Source organism: Orycteropus afer, unplaced genomic scaffold (genome assembly GCF_000298275.1).
Source record: "Orycteropus afer afer isolate SDZICR_OR568_19922 unplaced genomic scaffold, OryAfe1.0 scaffold00178, whole genome shotgun sequence".
Taxonomy (NCBI): Eukaryota; Metazoa; Chordata; class Mammalia; order Tubulidentata; family Orycteropodidae; genus Orycteropus; species Orycteropus afer.
Window position 1 is genome coordinate 3,099,472 of NW_006921765.1, and position 17,814 is coordinate 3,117,285.

Genomic DNA, 17,814 nt, shown 5'->3' on the forward strand with positions numbered 1-17,814 from the left:
GGGAGTGAAATAATAATAATTATAAGGGCCAAAATCAATAGCTTAACCCTACAACTCAAACAAATAGAAAAGGGTCAGCAAAAGAAGCTCACAGGCACCAGAAGGAAAGAAAAAAAGATCAAAGAAGAACTAAATAGAAAATAGGAAAACAATAGAGACAACAGGACTAGAAGTTGGTTCTTTGAAAGATTCAATAAAATTGACAAATCACCAGCCAAATTGACAAAGGAAGAAAATGAGAAGAAGCAAATAATCAAAATAATAAATGAGATAGGGGACAAGAAAGTCAGCTGAGATAAAAAGGATCATAACAGATTATGAAAATTTGTACTGTAACAAATTTGAAAACCTAGAAGAAATGGAGGCATTTCAAGGAACACACTACCTAAAGTATACAAACAAAGGCAGAAAATCTAAATAGATACATTAAAAAAAAAAGAAGAAGAAATTGAAGATGTCACTGAAAAAAAAAAAAAAAATCCTCCCAACATCAACAACAGAAGCCCTGGACCAGATGACTTCGCTGGAGAGTTCTACCAAACATTCAGAGAACAGTTGGCACAAATTCTCGTAAAACTATTTCAGAACATGCAGAAGGAAAGAATATACTCTAATTCATTCCTTGAATCTAGCATTACCCTGATACCCCAATACAAATACAGACAAAGATACCAGAGGAAAAAGAAAAAAAGAAAATTAGATCCCTCATGAATATAGATGCAAAAATTCTCACCAAAATTTTAGCCAACAAAATTCAGCAGCATATCAAAAAAATAATACACACAACCAGGTGGGATTCATACCAGGGGCACAAGGGTCATTTCACATCAGAAAATCAGTGAACATAATTCACCACATAAATAAAACAAAGGAAAATAATTACATGATCATCTCATTTTATGCAGAAAAGGCATTTAATAAAATCCAACATAGGTTCCTGATAAAAATTCTTAGCAAAATAATACAAGAGAAATTCCTCAAAATAATTAAGGGCATATATACAAAACCAACACCTAACAGTACTCTCACCAGAGAGAAATTTAAAGCATTCCCTTTGAGAAAAGGAAAAAGAGAAGGATTTATATTATCACCACTCTTAAACAACATTGTATTGCAAGTCCTGGCCAGAGCAGTAAGGAATGGAAGGAAAATAAATACCATCTAAATTGATAATGAAGAAGTCACAGATGATACAATCCTTTTATGTAGAAAACCCTGGAGATTCCTCAAGAAAGTTACTGGAACAAGTAGAATATCTCAGCAAAGTGTCAGGGTACAAGATCAACTTACAAAAGTGACTTGAATTCTTCAACACCATCAAGGAGAACTCCGAGAAGGAAATCAAGAAAACAGTACCATTTATAACAGCCTCCAAAAGAATAAAATACCTAAGAATAAATATAACCAAGGGCACAAAAGATTTACACTAAGAAAACTACAAAACATTACAGCCAGAAATTAAAAGAGGCATGCATAAATGGAAAAACATACCATGGTCATGGATTGGAAGTCTTAACATTGTGGAAATGTCAATACTACCAAAAGTAATCTATAGATATAATGTAATATTGATCTAAATTCCTTAAAGTATTCTTTAACAAAATGGAAAAACTAACCTCCAACTTTATATGGATAGGATAGAATCCCCAAGTAGCTAAAGCATTATGGAAGAAGAACAATGTAGAAGGTTTCACACTTCCCAATCTCAGAATTTACTATACAAAAAGGTCAACCCTGCATCATATGCTGATAAAATTCCTGAAAGATCAAAGATGGAGAGAATTCCAAAAGCAGCAAGAGAAAAACACAGTATAAGATATCAAGTGTCCTTCATAAGAATCAGTATGGATAATCTCCCCAGAAACTCTAGAGAACAGAAGACAAGGGAGTGACATATATAAAATATTGAACAAAAACAATTGCCAAACAATTCTTTACCCAGCAACATTGTCATTCAAAAATTGGGGGACAATTAATACATTCCTGAATAGACAGAAGCTCTAGAAATTTGCCATTACTAGATCAACTCTGCAAGTATTACTCAAGGGAGTTCTCTAAATGGAAAGGCTTGAGCTTTTAACAAATTTTGTATTTATACAAAGGAAGAGAGAGAGAGAAATATATCTCCATAAAATGCAACAACATGAAAAATCATAAGGACAAAGTATGTGATGTTTTCAGGGAATAAATTCAATAATTTAATCATGCAATAAATACAACATCAAGTTCACAAGAAATAAATACAAAGTTAAGATATTAAATGTAGGATGTACACAGATGTTAATGGAGATTCACCAACACAATGCAGTAAAGATGAAAAAATCAGGCATATGTTTAATATGTCAAAGTTGTGTGTTACTGTTGTCAATATGTTAGATATTATCACCATTGTAATTCCTGTATACATATGGTAACACTAAGAAGTCACAAAAAAAAGACAAAGGAAAATAAGGAAGAAATCATAAAGTTTCATCACAAGAAAGAAAGCAAATACAAATAATAATAGAAAAATGAGAATAAAAATACAAAATAGATGTGAAACACTAAAAACATAAATAGAAACATTAATGATGTAGACACTTAGTTTTCAGTAATCACCTCAAATGTAAATGGCCTAAATTCCCCATGCAAAAGGCAGAGAATGACAGAACAGACATCTATCTATCTATCTATCTATCTATCTAGATATAGATATAGATAAAAAGAAAAGATAGATTTATCCCTTTGGTTTTTTACCAGAAACTCATCTTAGACATAAGGATACAAACAGAATGAAAACAAAAGTTTGGAAAAAAAATACTCAACACAAAAGTACCAAAGCATGGGAGAGGGAATGCAGAGGTGGCCATACTTACATCAGGTAAAACAGACTTTAAATAAAATTATATTATGGGAGAGAAAGACAGACATTACACAATAATAAAGGACTAAATCTGGCAAGAAAACAACAATTATATATGTATATGCATCAAAAACCGATGCTACAAAATGCATGAAACAAACACTTATTAATATGAAAGAAAAAAAAAAAAATAGACAATTCCAGAATACTAGGGGACTTCAGCATACCACTTTCAATTATAGATAGATCATCGAAAAATATCTCTAAGGATATTGACAACTTTAATAAAACCACAAGCCAATAGGGACTAATGAACATATATAGAACACTCTACCACCATCAGAACAATATATCTTGTCTCCGACACCATAGATCATGCTGGGACACAAAACAAGTCTCAACACACTTAAAAAGATTGAAATCACACAAAGCGTCTTCTCTGAACATAACTATATGAATATAGAAATTAACAAGAATAAAAACAAATAAATGCATAGAAACTAACTATGTTACTAAATACTAAGACTATTGGGTCACAGAAGAAATAAAAAATGAAATTAAAATTTCTTGGAATCTAATGAAAACGCAACTGGTCAGAACCATTGAGATACAGCAAAAGCAGTACTCAGAGGTAAATTCATATAAATATATGCCAATATTGAAAAGGAAGAAAGACCCAAAATAAGTAATTTAAAAACTGACAACTTGACAAATAGAAAGGGAAGAGAAAAAGCTACCAGAAATAAATAAATTAAAATCAAGACAGAAATAAACAAAATACAAAATAGAAAATCAATAGAAATAACAGTAGCAGGAGTTGGTTCTTTAGTTCTAGACAGAAAAAAGAAAAACAGAAGCAAACAATCAAATTAAGAAATGATTCTGGTCCAAATTGGTAAATTTAACAAAGGAAAAGAAAGAGAAGATGCAAATAACATGAATAAGAAATGAAATGGGCGAAGTCACAACAGAACCAAAAAGAATAAAATGGAAAATATCAGGATACTCCAAAATTTGAAAACCTAGAAGAAACAGACAGATTTCCAGCAACATACTACTTACCTAAACTAACACAGGCTGAGCTAGAAAATTTGAACAGACTCATAACAACACAAAAAATCAAACAGGTCATAAAAAAACTATACAACAACAAAAAAAAATCCCAGCCCAGAAAGCTTTCCTGGAGAATTCCACCAAAATTTCAGAGAAGAGATGACATTAGTACCATTCAAACTAGTCTAAAACATAGAAAAAGAGGGAATCCTCCCAAATTCATTTTATGAAGAAAGCATAATCCTGATACCAAAACCAGGCAAAGACATCATTAGAAAGGAAAACCTAAAGACCAATATCCCACACGAATGTACATGCAAACATCTTCAACAAATTCCAAGCCAGCAGACTCCAAAGGCATGTAAAAAAAATAATATTTCATGGTGAATTGGGATTCATATTAGGTATGCAAAGAAGTTTCAATATTAGTAAAATGATCAATGTAACCCATCATGTATGTGAAACAAAGGGGGAAAAAAAATCACAAGATCATATCAATTGACACAGAAAAAGTGTTTGATAAATTCTAGCACCCATTCCTTATCAAAACTCTCAGGAAAATAGGAATAGAAGGGAAAGTCCTCAATAAAAGAAGGGGTGTATATGCAAAACAAACAGCCAACATTATCCTAAGTAAATAGAGACTGAAAGCCTTCACCTTGCCAATGAGAACGAGACAAGTATTCCCTCTATCATCACTTCTATTCAACTTGGTATTAGAAGTCCTAGCCAGGGCAACTAGTCAAGAAAGGGAGACAAAACATCCAAATTGGTGAGGAAGAAGTAAGACTATCCCTATTTGCAGGCAGAAGATGTGATCCTATATATAGAAAATCCCAGAGATTTAGAAAACAAACAAAAACTACTAGAACTAACTGAAAGATTCAGCATAGTGGCAGGATACAATATCAGCATACAAAAATCTCTTGGATTCCTCTACATAAACACAGAGATCCTGAAAAGGAAATAAGGAAAACAATAGCACTTACAAAAGCTACCAAAGTGATAAAATATTTAGAAACAAATCTTACCAAGGTCACAAATGACCAGGGATACAAAGAAAACTACATAACACTACCACAAGAAACAGTAATAGATCTACATAAATACAATAGTTTTGAATCCACAGACTGAACATTGTGAAAATGTCCATACCAGAAAAAGCAATCTATAGATACGATGCAATTCCAATCCACATTCCATCAGCATTCTTTAAAGACATGAGAAAACTAATCACTAATTTTATGTGGAAAAGAAAGAGACCTCAGATAAAGAAAGCACTACTGAAAAAGAACATACTAAAAGGTCTCACACTCCCGGATCTCCAAACTTATTATGTAGCCACAGTAGTCAAAACAGCTTGCTATTGGTACAATGACAGACACATAGATCAGTGAAACAAAAGTATTCATTATTCATTATTCATTTACCAATGATTTGGACCAGCATCATTTCTTAATTTGATTGTTTTTTTTTTTTCTTTTTTCTGTCTAGACACTGGTTTTTCTATTTTATTGACCTTTTCCAATTATTCATTGTCCAGTGGAAAAGAATTCAGAAACCTAGAAATAGACTCATCATCCTATGGAGAGCTGATCTTTGGCAAAACACCAAAACCTATTAATTGGGGATTGGGCAGTCTATTTAACAAATGGTGCTAGGGAAACAGGATATCAATTTGCAGAAAAAGGAAACAAGACCCATATCCCAAAACTAATTTATCCTAAAACATCATATCCCAAAACGAACTTAAGGTTGATTAAAGATTTAAATGTAAAACTTACACTTACAAAGTTCATCAGAGAAAAAAATAGTGAAAAATTTGTTCCTATTATTAGGTGTCATTGAGTCAGATCTGACTCATAGTGGCCCTATGTACAACAAAATGAACGCCATCTGGTGTTCATCCTTAACAATCCTTGATATTCTTGAGCCCCTCATTGCAGCCACTATGTCAATCCATCTCATTGAAAGTCTTCTCCTTCTTTGCTGATTTTCTACTTTACCAAGCCTGATATTCCTCTCCAGGAATGCTCCCTTCTGAAAACATGACCAAAGTAGGTGAGATGAAGTATGGCCATTCTTGTTCCCAAGAAGCATTCCAGCTGCACTTCTTCCAAGGCAGATTTGTTCATTCTTTTGGCAGTCCATGGTATTTTCAGTATTCTTAGCTAACACAATTCAAAGGCATCAACTCTTCTTTGGTCTTCCTCATTCATTGTCCAGCTTTCACATGCATATGAACCAATTGAAAATACCATGGCTTGGGTTAGGTGCACTTTGGTCTTCAAAGTGATATCTTCACTCTTCAACACTTTGAAAAGGTCTCTTTCAGCAGATTTGCCCAGTGCAATATGACATATGACTTCCTGACTGTTGCCTCCAGGGGTGATGAGTATGGATCTATGCAAAATGAATTCCTTGAAAACTTCAATCTTTTCTCTGAATATGATGATGATAATTATTGGTCCAGTTGTGAGGATTTTCATCTTTTTTATGTTGAGGTGTAATCTTGACTCAAGACTGTAGTCTTTGACCTTCATCAGCAAGTGCTTAAAGTCTTCTTCACTTTCAGCAAGGAAAGTTGTGTCATCTGTATATCACAGATATACAGGTTGTTTATGGTCCTTCCTCCAATCCTCATGCCATGTTCTTGTTCCTATAGTAGAGTTTCTCATATTATTTGCTCAGCATACAGATTGAATAAGTATGGTGAATGGATATAACCCTGACGTACAGCCTTCCTGATTTTAAACCATGTGGTAATCTCTGGTTCTGTTTGAATGACAGCCTCTTGGTCTATGTACAGGTTCCTCAAGAGAACAATTAAGTGTTCTGGAATTCCTATTCTTTGCAATGTCAGCTATAATTTATTATGAGGTCAACGCCTTTGCATAGTCAATAAAACACAGGTAGACATCTTCCTGGCATTCTTTGCTTGCAGCCAAGATCATTCTGACATCAGATACCCCTTGTTCCACATTTTCTTCTGAATCCAGCTTGCATTTCTGTAAGTTCCCTGTCGACATTTTGTCTATATTCAAAAACCATTTTTGAATTATCCTCTACAAGATTTAACTCTGCATGTGATATTAATGATATTGTTCAGTAATTTCCATATCCTATTGGATCACCTTTCTTTCAAATAGACACAGTCAGTCGGCCAAATATTTATCTCTTACAGTCAGCTGTCTTCCAAATTTCTTGACATTAATAAGTAAGCACCTCTGGAGCTTCATCCATTTGTTGAAACATCTCAATGCGTATTCCATCAATTCCTGGAGCCTTGTTTTTTTTGGCAATTCCTTCAGTGCAGCTTTGACTTCTTTAGTACAATTAGTTCTCAATCATATGCTACCTCCTGAAATAGTTTTACATCAACAAGTTCTTGGTGGTACAGTGTATTTCCTCCATCTTCTTTTGGTGCTTCCTGCATCTTTAAATATTTTACCTATAGAATCATTCACTATTACAACTCAAGACTTGAATTTTTTCATTAGTTCTTTCAGCTTGAGGAATGCCAAATGTTCTTCCCTTTTGTTTTTCTAACTCCAAGTCTTTCTACATTCCATTATACTTTACTTTGTCTTCTCAAGACTCCTTTTGAAATCTTCTGTTCAGTTCTTTTATTTCAGAATTTCTTATATTTGGTTTAGCTACTCTACATTCATAAGCAAATTTCAGAATCTCTTCTAACATATGCTTTTGTTTTTTCTTCCTTTCCTGTCTTTTTACTGATTGTTTTCTTCATGTATGATACTCTTGACATCATCATTTTGAAATCTTCTGTTCAGTTCTTTAATTTCAGCATTTCTTACATTTGGTTTAGCTACTCTAATGAGAAAATTTCAGAGTCTCTTCTAACATCCATTTTGGTCTCTTCTTCTTTTCCTGTCTTTTTAATGATTGTTTTCTTCATGTATGATACTCTTGATGTCATTCCATAGGTCATTTGATCTTCAGTATTTGGTGTTCAATGCATCAAATCTATTTTTTTGGTGGTCTCTAAATTCAGGTGGGTATAATCAAGATTTTAGTTTGGCTCTCAGGGATTTATTTTCATTTTTTTCAGCTTTAACTTTCATATCAACAATTGATAGACTGTCTATCTGATTTCTGTGTCTTCTATGTGGTGAAACCCACTTGTATATCTTCTGTTTATGTTGTTGAAAAAAAACGTATCTGCAAACTTAGGGGCTGTAATATATGGCAAAAATAGATCACCAAACATAACTAAAAATGCTCAGAAAGGAGAAGATAAACTTGACGATTGGTATCTTCTTAAATTTATGCTTTTATGCATATCAAACCATTACTCTAAAAGAGTAAGAAGAGAACTTACAGATTGGGAAAAAAATATTTGGCAACAACATATCCAAGAAGGGACTAATCTCTAAAACTCATAGAAAACTTCGGCTCCTCAACATCAAAAAGGCAAACAATTCAATTCAGAAATGCAAGGGGACATGAACAGACACTTCAGACACTTTATGAAATTCAGGTAGTCAACAAACACATGAAATAATGTTTACAATCATTAGCCATTAGAGAAATTCAAATCAAAACAAGATATCATCTCACTTAGACAAGAATGATAAAATTCACCATGACAGAAAATAACAAATGTTGGCAAGGGTGTGGAGAGATTAGAGCTCTTATACACTGCTTGTGGGATTGTAAAATGTTACAACCACTGTGGATTGCAGTATTACACTTCCTTAAAAAGTTGGAAATAGAAATACAATTTAATCTGGCAATCCCACTACTAGGTGTATATTCTAAAGAAGTAAGAGCTGAGACACGGATAAATATATGCACATCCATGTTCATTTCGGTACTATTTACACTAGCAAAGAAACAAAACACCGTAAGTGCCCTTCAACAGGTGAAAGGATAAGCAAACAATGGTACATACATATGATGGAATACAACACTAGAGAATAATGAAGAATCTGCAAAATACCTCCTAATGTGGAAGAACTTGGAGGACATTATGCTGAGTGAAATAAGTCAATCACAGAAGGACAAATATTGTATGAGTCCACTATTGTAAAAAGTCAAACAAAGTTTTACACATAGAAGGGACTTTCTTTGCTGGTTACCAGAGATGGGAGGGAGGGGAGAGAAAATTGCTAAATAAGTAAGAGACAAATATTGATTTGGGTGAAGGTAAAGGCATTATACCTCAGGCAAGTAACCAGCATAATAGCACTAAGGAAAAGGAAGGCACAGAAAAATGCACAAGAGATGCAGACAACAAGGCAAATACTTTCACTTACTTAATACTGTATCATCAGTAATGACAAACATAAGCTAGGTGGGTGCATAAGTAGACAGACAAAATGATCAGGTAAGAGTAGGCAAAAAAAAAGAAGAAGAAGAATTGTTGCTGGAGACATCACCACAGATCCAACTGAGATAAAGAGTACTGTAACAGGTTATTAAGGAAAATTGTACTTAATTAATTTGAAATGGACAATTCCTAGAAACACAATACCTACCTAAGTTAACCCAAACAGAGTTACAAAATCTAAACAGACCTATTACAAAAGAAAAGATTAAATATTTTATTAAAAAAAAAAAAAAAAGCCCTCTCCCTTCTCCTCAAAAAAAGCCCAAGACCAGATGGCTATTCTTGGGAATTCTACAAAATATTCAGAAAAGAGGTATTATCAATTACACTCAAACATTTCCAAAAACATAGAAAAAGGAACACTTTCTAACTCTTTCTATGAAACCAGCATCACCCTGATACCTAAATCAAGTAAAGCCATCACAAAAAGGAACATTATAGACTCATGTCCCTTGTGAACATTGATGTAAAACTTTTCTACAAACTTCAAGCCAATAGAAGTCAGCAACGTAGCCAAAAAAAAAAAAAAAAGAATACACCATGATCAAATGTTCAAATGTTATGCATAGGGATTAGAAGGGTAGTTCAAAATTAAAAAATCACTGAATATAATCCACTGTGTAAATGAGACACAGAAAAAGAAACATCTGATCATATCAGTAGATGCAGATCAAACATTTGATAAAATTCAATATCATTTTCTGATAATATCCCTTAGCAAAATAGGAATAGAAAGGAAATTTCTCAACATAATTAAGGACTTGTATGAAAAACCAACAACTCAATGGAGAAAGACTGAAAGCCATCCCTTTGAGAATGGGAGAAAGGCAAGATGCCCATTACCATCACTCTTATTCAGTTTTGTATTGAAAGTTCTAGCCAGAGCAATAAGGCAAGAAGGTGTCCAAATTGGAGAAAAAAAGAAGTAAAACTGTTTCTATTTGCATATGGCATGTCCCCATATATTGAAGTCTACAAATTCCACAAGAAAAGTGGAATTAATAGAAGAATTCAGCAACACTGTAGGGTACAAGATCAACACAGAAAAATTATTTGGGTTACTTTACTCTTGCAAGGATTCCACACTGAAAAGGAAATCAAGAAAATAATACCATTTACAATGGCCTCCAAAACAATAAGATAACTAGAAATTAACCTAACCAGGGATATAAAAGACTTATAGAGAGAACATTTGAGGAGCTCTGGTAGCATAGTGCCTAGGGCACTTGACTGCTAACCAGAAGGCTGGTGGTTCAAACCCACTAGCCACTCCTTGGAAGGAAAGTTGGGCAATCTACTTCCGTAGTGATACTGCCTCGGAAACCCAAAGAGGGGTCTCTATGAGTCGGGTCCAACTCGACAGCACATAACAATGACAACAGAGTGAACATTTAAAAACATTACTGCAAGAAACTAAAAGAGACCTAAGTAAATGAAAGTATATTTTGTGCTCATTGACTGGGAGACTTCATATTAGTGTTAGTATCAATTCTACCTAACATAATCTACTATTCAATGCAATCCAAATAAAAGTCCCAATCGCATTATTTACTGTCATGGAAAAACTATTGGCTGACTTTGTATAGAAAGGAAAGAAACCGTGAATAGCCAACACATTATTGAAGAAGAGAAAGGTAGTAGACCTCACAATTTCCCATATCAAAGCATACTATACAGCAACTGTAATCAAGACAGTCTGGTATTGGTTCAACAATAGACACATGGACCAGTGGAATAAAATTGAGAACCCAGAAGTAACTTCATCCAGCTATGGACAGTTAATCTTCAAAAAAGTGTTGAAGTTCTTTCAAGGGGGAAGAAGTTTTGTCTAGCAAATAGTGCTGGCAAAACTGGATATTCATTTGCAGAAAATTGAAACAGGACCCATGCTTCACACCATATACAAAAACTAAGTCAAAAGGGATCAAAGACCTAAATGTAAAACAATAAAGTTCCTGAAAGATAACATCAGAACACAGCTAGGGGTCCTAATTTATGGCATAAATACTCTATCAAACATAATTTAAAAAGTACTAACAATAGAAGATAAACTAGAAAACTGGGAACTCCTAAAAGTTAAACATTTATGCTCCTCAAAAGACATTACCAAAACAGTAAAAAGAGAACCTAGAGACTGGGATTTTTTTTTTTTTTTTTCTGAATAACATATACATAAAGAATCTATGATATAAAATATATACAAAATTGCAACAGTTCAAGAACAAAAAGACAAACAATCCAAAAGAAAAATGGCAAGATTATGAATAGACATTTCACTCCAAAGAAGATATTCAACCACTTAACAAACATATAAAAGATGCTCACGGTCATTAACCATTAAAATCAAACCCAGTGCCATTGAATTGATCCCAACTCATAGTAATCCTTTTAGGACAGAGTAAAACTGTGCCATAGGATTTCCAAGGCTGTAAATCTTTATGGAAGCAGACTGCCTCATCCTCCTCCTGTAAAGTGGCTGGTAGGTTTGAATTGATGATCTTTTGGTTAGCAGCTGAATACTTTTATCACAGCACCACCAGAACTACTTATTAGCCACTGTTGTTGTTATTGTTGCTGCTATGTGCCATGGAGTGAGATCCAACTCACAGAGATCCTTCCTTGGGTTTCTGAGGTGGTATCTTTATGGAATTAGATTGCCCAACCTTCCTTCCAAAGAGTGGCTGGTAGATTTGAACTACCGGCCTTCTGATTAGCAGTCAAATGCCTTAGGCACTACACCACCAGAGCTCCTTTGTTAGCCACTAGAGAGATGAAAATGAAAAAGTGTGATGACATACCAAAACATCCTTGCAAAACTTGGCACTGATCAAACAAGGAGAAAAGAACAAATGTTGGAGAAGTTGTGGAGAGGTTTGAACTCTTATACATTGCTGGTGGGATTGTAAAAAATGGTACAACCATTATGGACAATAATATTGTGCTTCCTCAAAAAGCTAGAAATAGAAATACCATATGATCCAGCATTACCACTCCTACATATATAGCCTGGAGAAATAAGAGCAGTGACACAAGTAGACATATGCACACCAAAATCCATCACAGTATTATGCACAATAGCAAATAGATGGAAAAAAGTGTTCATAAACAAATCAATGGGTAAACAAAATGTGGTACATACATATAATGGAATACTATACAATGATAAAGAAAATGATGAATCTGTGAAACATAACATGGATGAGTTTGGAGTACACTTTGCTGAGTGAAATAAGTCAATCCCTGAAAAATACATACAGTATGATACTATTTTTATATTTTAAAAAAAGGTTTTTTGGTGGTTACTAGGAATGTGAGGAGAAAAGTGGGAGAATCACTTACTAGATACAAGACGTGTTAATTGTGTGTGTGTGAAGAGCAAGGGAATTAATAATACAGAGGAAGTCAGCACAACATAAATGAAGATATTGAAAAGTATTCACAAATAAAGACAAATATAGTAAATAATGTAACATATACAATCCTTCAACAACAGTAATACCAAAAAGTCTGTGGAACACATTTAAATATATATGCTACGTAGATAGGGGATTGCATATAGGAATACATACACATGCATATGTAGGTATGTTGTTAGATGTTATTGAATCATTTCTGACTCATAGCGACACTATGTACAGCAGAACAAAACACTGGCAGATCCTGTGCCAGCCTCACAATCCTTGCTATACCTGAGCCCATTGTTGTAGCCACTGTGTCAATCCATCTTGTTGAGGGCCTTCCCCTTTTTCATTGACTCTCCACTTTGCCAAGAATGATATCCTTTTCCAGGAATTGGTGCTTTCTCACAACATGACCAAAGTAGGTGAGATGAAGTCTGGCCATTCTCGCTTCCAAGGAGCATTCCGGCTGCACTTCTTCTAGGACAGATTTGTTAGTTCTTTTAGCAGTCCATGGTACATTCAGCATTCTTTACCAACACCACAACTCAAAAGCATCAACTCTTCTCTGGTCTTCCTTATTCACTGTCCAGCTCTCACATGCTTAAGAGGCAATTGAAAATACCATAACTTGTGTTAGGCACACCTTAGTCTTCAAGGAGATACCTTTGCTCTTCAGCACTTTAAAGAGGTCTTTTGCAGCAGATTTGCCTAATGCTATATGTCATCTGATATCTTGACTGCTGTTTTCATTGGTGTTGATTGTAGAACCAAGTAGTATGAAGTCTTTGACAACTTCAATCTTTTTCTGCATTTGTTGTGATACTGCTTATAGGTCAAGTTGTGAGGATTTTTGTTTCCTTTAAATTGAGGTATAACCCATACTGCAGACCATATTCTTCAGTCTTCATCAGTAAGTACTTCAAGTCCATCCTCACTTCCAGCAAACAAAGTGGTGTTGTCAGCTTTTGCATAGTCAATAAAACACAAGTAAACCTCTTTCTGCTATTCTTTGCTTTCAGCCAAGATCCATGTGAGAGTATCAATGGTATCACTCATTCCACGTCCTCTTCTGAATCGAACTTGCATTTCTGAAAGTTCTCTGTTCGTATACTGATACAATCATTTTTGAATTATCTTTAGTAAGATTTTACTTGCATATGATATTAATTATATTGTTCGATAATTTCCACATTCTGTGGGATCACCTTTCTTTGGAATGGGTATAAATATGGATCTCTTCCAGTTAGTTGGCCAGGTAGCTGTCTTCCAAATCTCTTGGCATAGTCGAGTGAGTGCCTCCAAAGGGCAATTGTTTGTTGAAACCTCTCAATGGTGACTCTGTCAATCCCTAGACCCTGTCTGTCTTAGTTCTCTAGTGCTGCTATTGACTCATGTAGTTGCTAACTGCTGAGGGTGATGAATCCAAGATTGGCAGGCAAAATGGCAGATTGTTACCTTTGCAGCCTATTATTATTGCCCTAAGACACCCTTTTAACATAGAACTGATGCCACTCCTGAGGGTCACCCTTCAGCCAACTAATAGATTGTTCTATAAAATAAACAATAATACCCATGAAGAAGAGTTGATGCTTTTGAGTTGTGGTGCTGGCGAAGAATGCTGAAAGTGTCATGTACTGCTAAAGGAACTAACAGATCTTAGTGCACTGCAAATGCTCCTTGGAAGCGTCTCACATATTTTGGTCACGTTGTCAGAAGGGACCATTCCCTGGAGAAGGATGTTATGCTTGGTAGGGTGGAGGGTCAACGAAAGAGGGGGAGGCCTTCAATGAGATGGAATGACACAGTGGCTGCCATGATGGGCTCAAGTATAGCGGGGATCATGGAGCTGGCGCAGATCGGGCAGTGTTTCGTTCTGCTGTGCATGGGGTCCCTATGAATCAGAAACGACTTGACAGCACCTAACAACAACAACAACACCCATGAGGAATCTGCTCCTTAGAATAATCAACTATGTAAAACAAATGGTCCAACATTTGCTCAAAAGCAAAGTAGAAAGCAAAGAGGATCAGAGAAATTAGATGGATGGAAAAGGAAGACAGGGTGAGAATGGGGAGAGTGCAACCAATATCATGGAAAAATTTTTGCATAAATTGTTGAATGAGAAACTAATTTGCTACATAAGCTGTCATCTAATACACAAAAATCTTCAAAAAAAAAAAATCAATGTACAGTCAAAACACAAATGTCCTTAGTATAATATGAATTATAACATAAATGTTACAGCATAAACATTGTAAGTTTCATCATACAGAAATTTCAGAAGTAGATTGCCAGGCCTTTTTTTTAGTCTGCTTTAGTCTGGAGTTAAAACCAAAAACCAAACTCACTGCTGTCGTGTCAGATTCAACTCATAGTGACCCCTCCTTGGATTTCTTAGGTGGTGTCACTGTTGTTGTTGTTGTTATGTGCCATTGAGTCGGCCCCGACTCATAGCGACCCCTCCTTGGGTTTCCGAGGCAGTATCACTACGGAAGTAGGATTGCCCAACCTTCCTTCCGAGGAGTGGCTGGTGGGTTTGAACCGCCAGCCGTCTGGTTAGCAGGCAAGTGTCTTAGCCACTATGCTACCTAGGGAAGTAGATTTCCCCACCTTCCTTCTGAGGAGTGGCTAGAGGGTTTGAACCTCCAGCCTTCAGCCTTCTGGTTAGCAGTCAAATGCCTTAGGTAGTACAACACCAGAGTTCTTAGTCTGGAGTTAATATCAGTCAATTGTAGAAAAACTTCAGAGTGCAATAGTTCTCATTTACCTAACTGGTAGTAAAGATATATAAGTTAATAGATCAAGAAATATAAATTAAATTACATTAAAGTCTTCCATTTTCAATAACAGCAGCCTAGCTTAATCAATCCTTCACCTGAAAATGAATATGAAAATAAATATACTTAATATGTATTTCAAAACATATGTAAATGAATCGAAGAGCTGATAATTAAATAAATACATAAAGGCCAAAAAGCAAGTGAAAGGAGAAATCTAATAAAGGCAATCAGAGCACTGGAGCTGGCTTTTGCCTTAAGGGCATTTACTAAAACTGGTGAGTTTATACTTTGATCTTCAAAGTTTGGCAAGGCATAGCACTAACAGACTTCCTAAGCAATATTCTGTATTCCAGACATACTCTTCTTTACCTCCATTTTGTAGGGTCAATCCAGCTCAAATAGATAGAATCAGATTGATCCAATGTCATGTTCCTTGCACTATGATCCCACACCCTTGATAGTACTTCCCACATATATTCTCCAGGTATCTGTCTGTATATATCAGAAAAATCTGGAAGTTCTTTTGAAGTTCAATATTCTTCATCTTGGGTCACCTTTTGGGGGTCTTTGGGCTTTAAGTCTAGTTATAGGTCTAGAAGCAACAATGTGTGATGAGGGTGGTTCCTGTGAATATTCAGCAATGTCTTACAAGGCATCTGCCTCAGACAGGCAATTCCCCAGGTGCTATCCCAGGTGATATCTCAGAAAAAGACTCAGCAGGCACAGCAGGATTAATCTCATCAAATGAGGTATGAGGGCTTGTTCTGCTGGCAGGAATGATTCAATGGAATTTAGGGGATAAAGGTCCCCAGTTTCTTGATTATCTACCAATATGTTCCCATCCCAGGTTTCAAGATTCCATTTCTTCTTATATAATGCCCTCACTTTAACTTGAGACACCATTGGAGGCTGACAATTCAACTCATGTTATAATTCAGTCATCCTTACAAAGAGACTCTGGGTTTGTTTTCTGGCAATATCAGCTCTGTTACTACAAGAAATAAGGCTTTTTTTCAGGGTACAAATGGAAATTTTGAGGTTTTTGGTACTTGACCTGTGACTTCAAAGCCCTGAGCTCATCTTGCTTTTTCATCACTTTATCTAGCATAAATAGGACCAAACGGTTTTATTATACTTCTCATTATGATATAATTGCAGAAAAGTATCAAACATGCAACCACTCAGAGCCAACCGAAGAGAGAAAGAGAAAGTAAAATTTATTTTAAGGAAATGTCTCATGCAGTTTTAAATGCTGGCAAGTCACAAGCTTGTGGGTAAGATGTCAAGCTAGAGGTTTCTCTTAACTCAGGTAGCTGCAGGCAGGGGCTGAGGAACTCAAGATGAGCAGGCAATAGAGCAGGCTTCTGGCTTCAGAGACTGATGAATCTAAGATCAGCAGGTAAGATGTCTGGCTGTTGGCTCACAAGTTGTGAACTCAACAATCATAAAATCACCAGGCAATACGACAGGTTACTGGTTGAAGTGCAGACCTAAAGGCCAGATGATAAGTCAGATTCAGAATCCAGACCATGCTAAAAGCCAGAGATCTTTGTCACAACATCCATATAGAGATAGGAAGCAGGTCACATCTCTGAGGAAACTCCCTTTAAACTGATTGGTTGCTCCTAATAGATTTCATCATTGAGATGATTACATTATATCAGATCTCATCACGTGGAGAAGACTATATCATAACTGCCAGACCACTGGGAATCATGGCCCAGCCAAATTGACACACAACCTTAACTATCACAACATGTTTCAACAAACAGATAAAAGTGATCCAACAGAATGAGGAAATTTTCCAACAATGTCATTAATACCACATGAAAATGGAATTTTAGTGAAGAGAATTCAAAAATGAATGCAGCACTATATTAACAGGGAAGTGCCAGATATTCAAGCTGGATTCAGAAGAGTACATGGAATGAAGGATATTATTACTGATATCAGATGGATCTTGGTTGAAAACATTGAATACCAGAAAGATTTTTAGCTGTATTGCATTGACCATACAAAGGATTTAACTATGCAAATCATTTTAAAAAATAAACAAATAATTAAGGATAATGTAATGAAGAATGTGAATTACAGAATATTTAATTGTAGTCATACAGCACCTGTACTTAGACCAAGAGCAGTAGTTCAAACAGAACAAGGAGATGCTGAGTGGTTTAAAATCAGAAAATATGTGTCAGTGTTTTATCCTTACTTATTCATACTTATTCAATCTGTATACTGAGCCAAAAAATAGGACATGATACTTGGAGTGCAAATAAGTGGAAAATTGTAATACATTATATGTAAATAACCCCTTAAAACTAGTAAAGCAAATATTAAAAAAAAAATAGGTAAAACATCACAGAAAGAATATATAATAGAAAT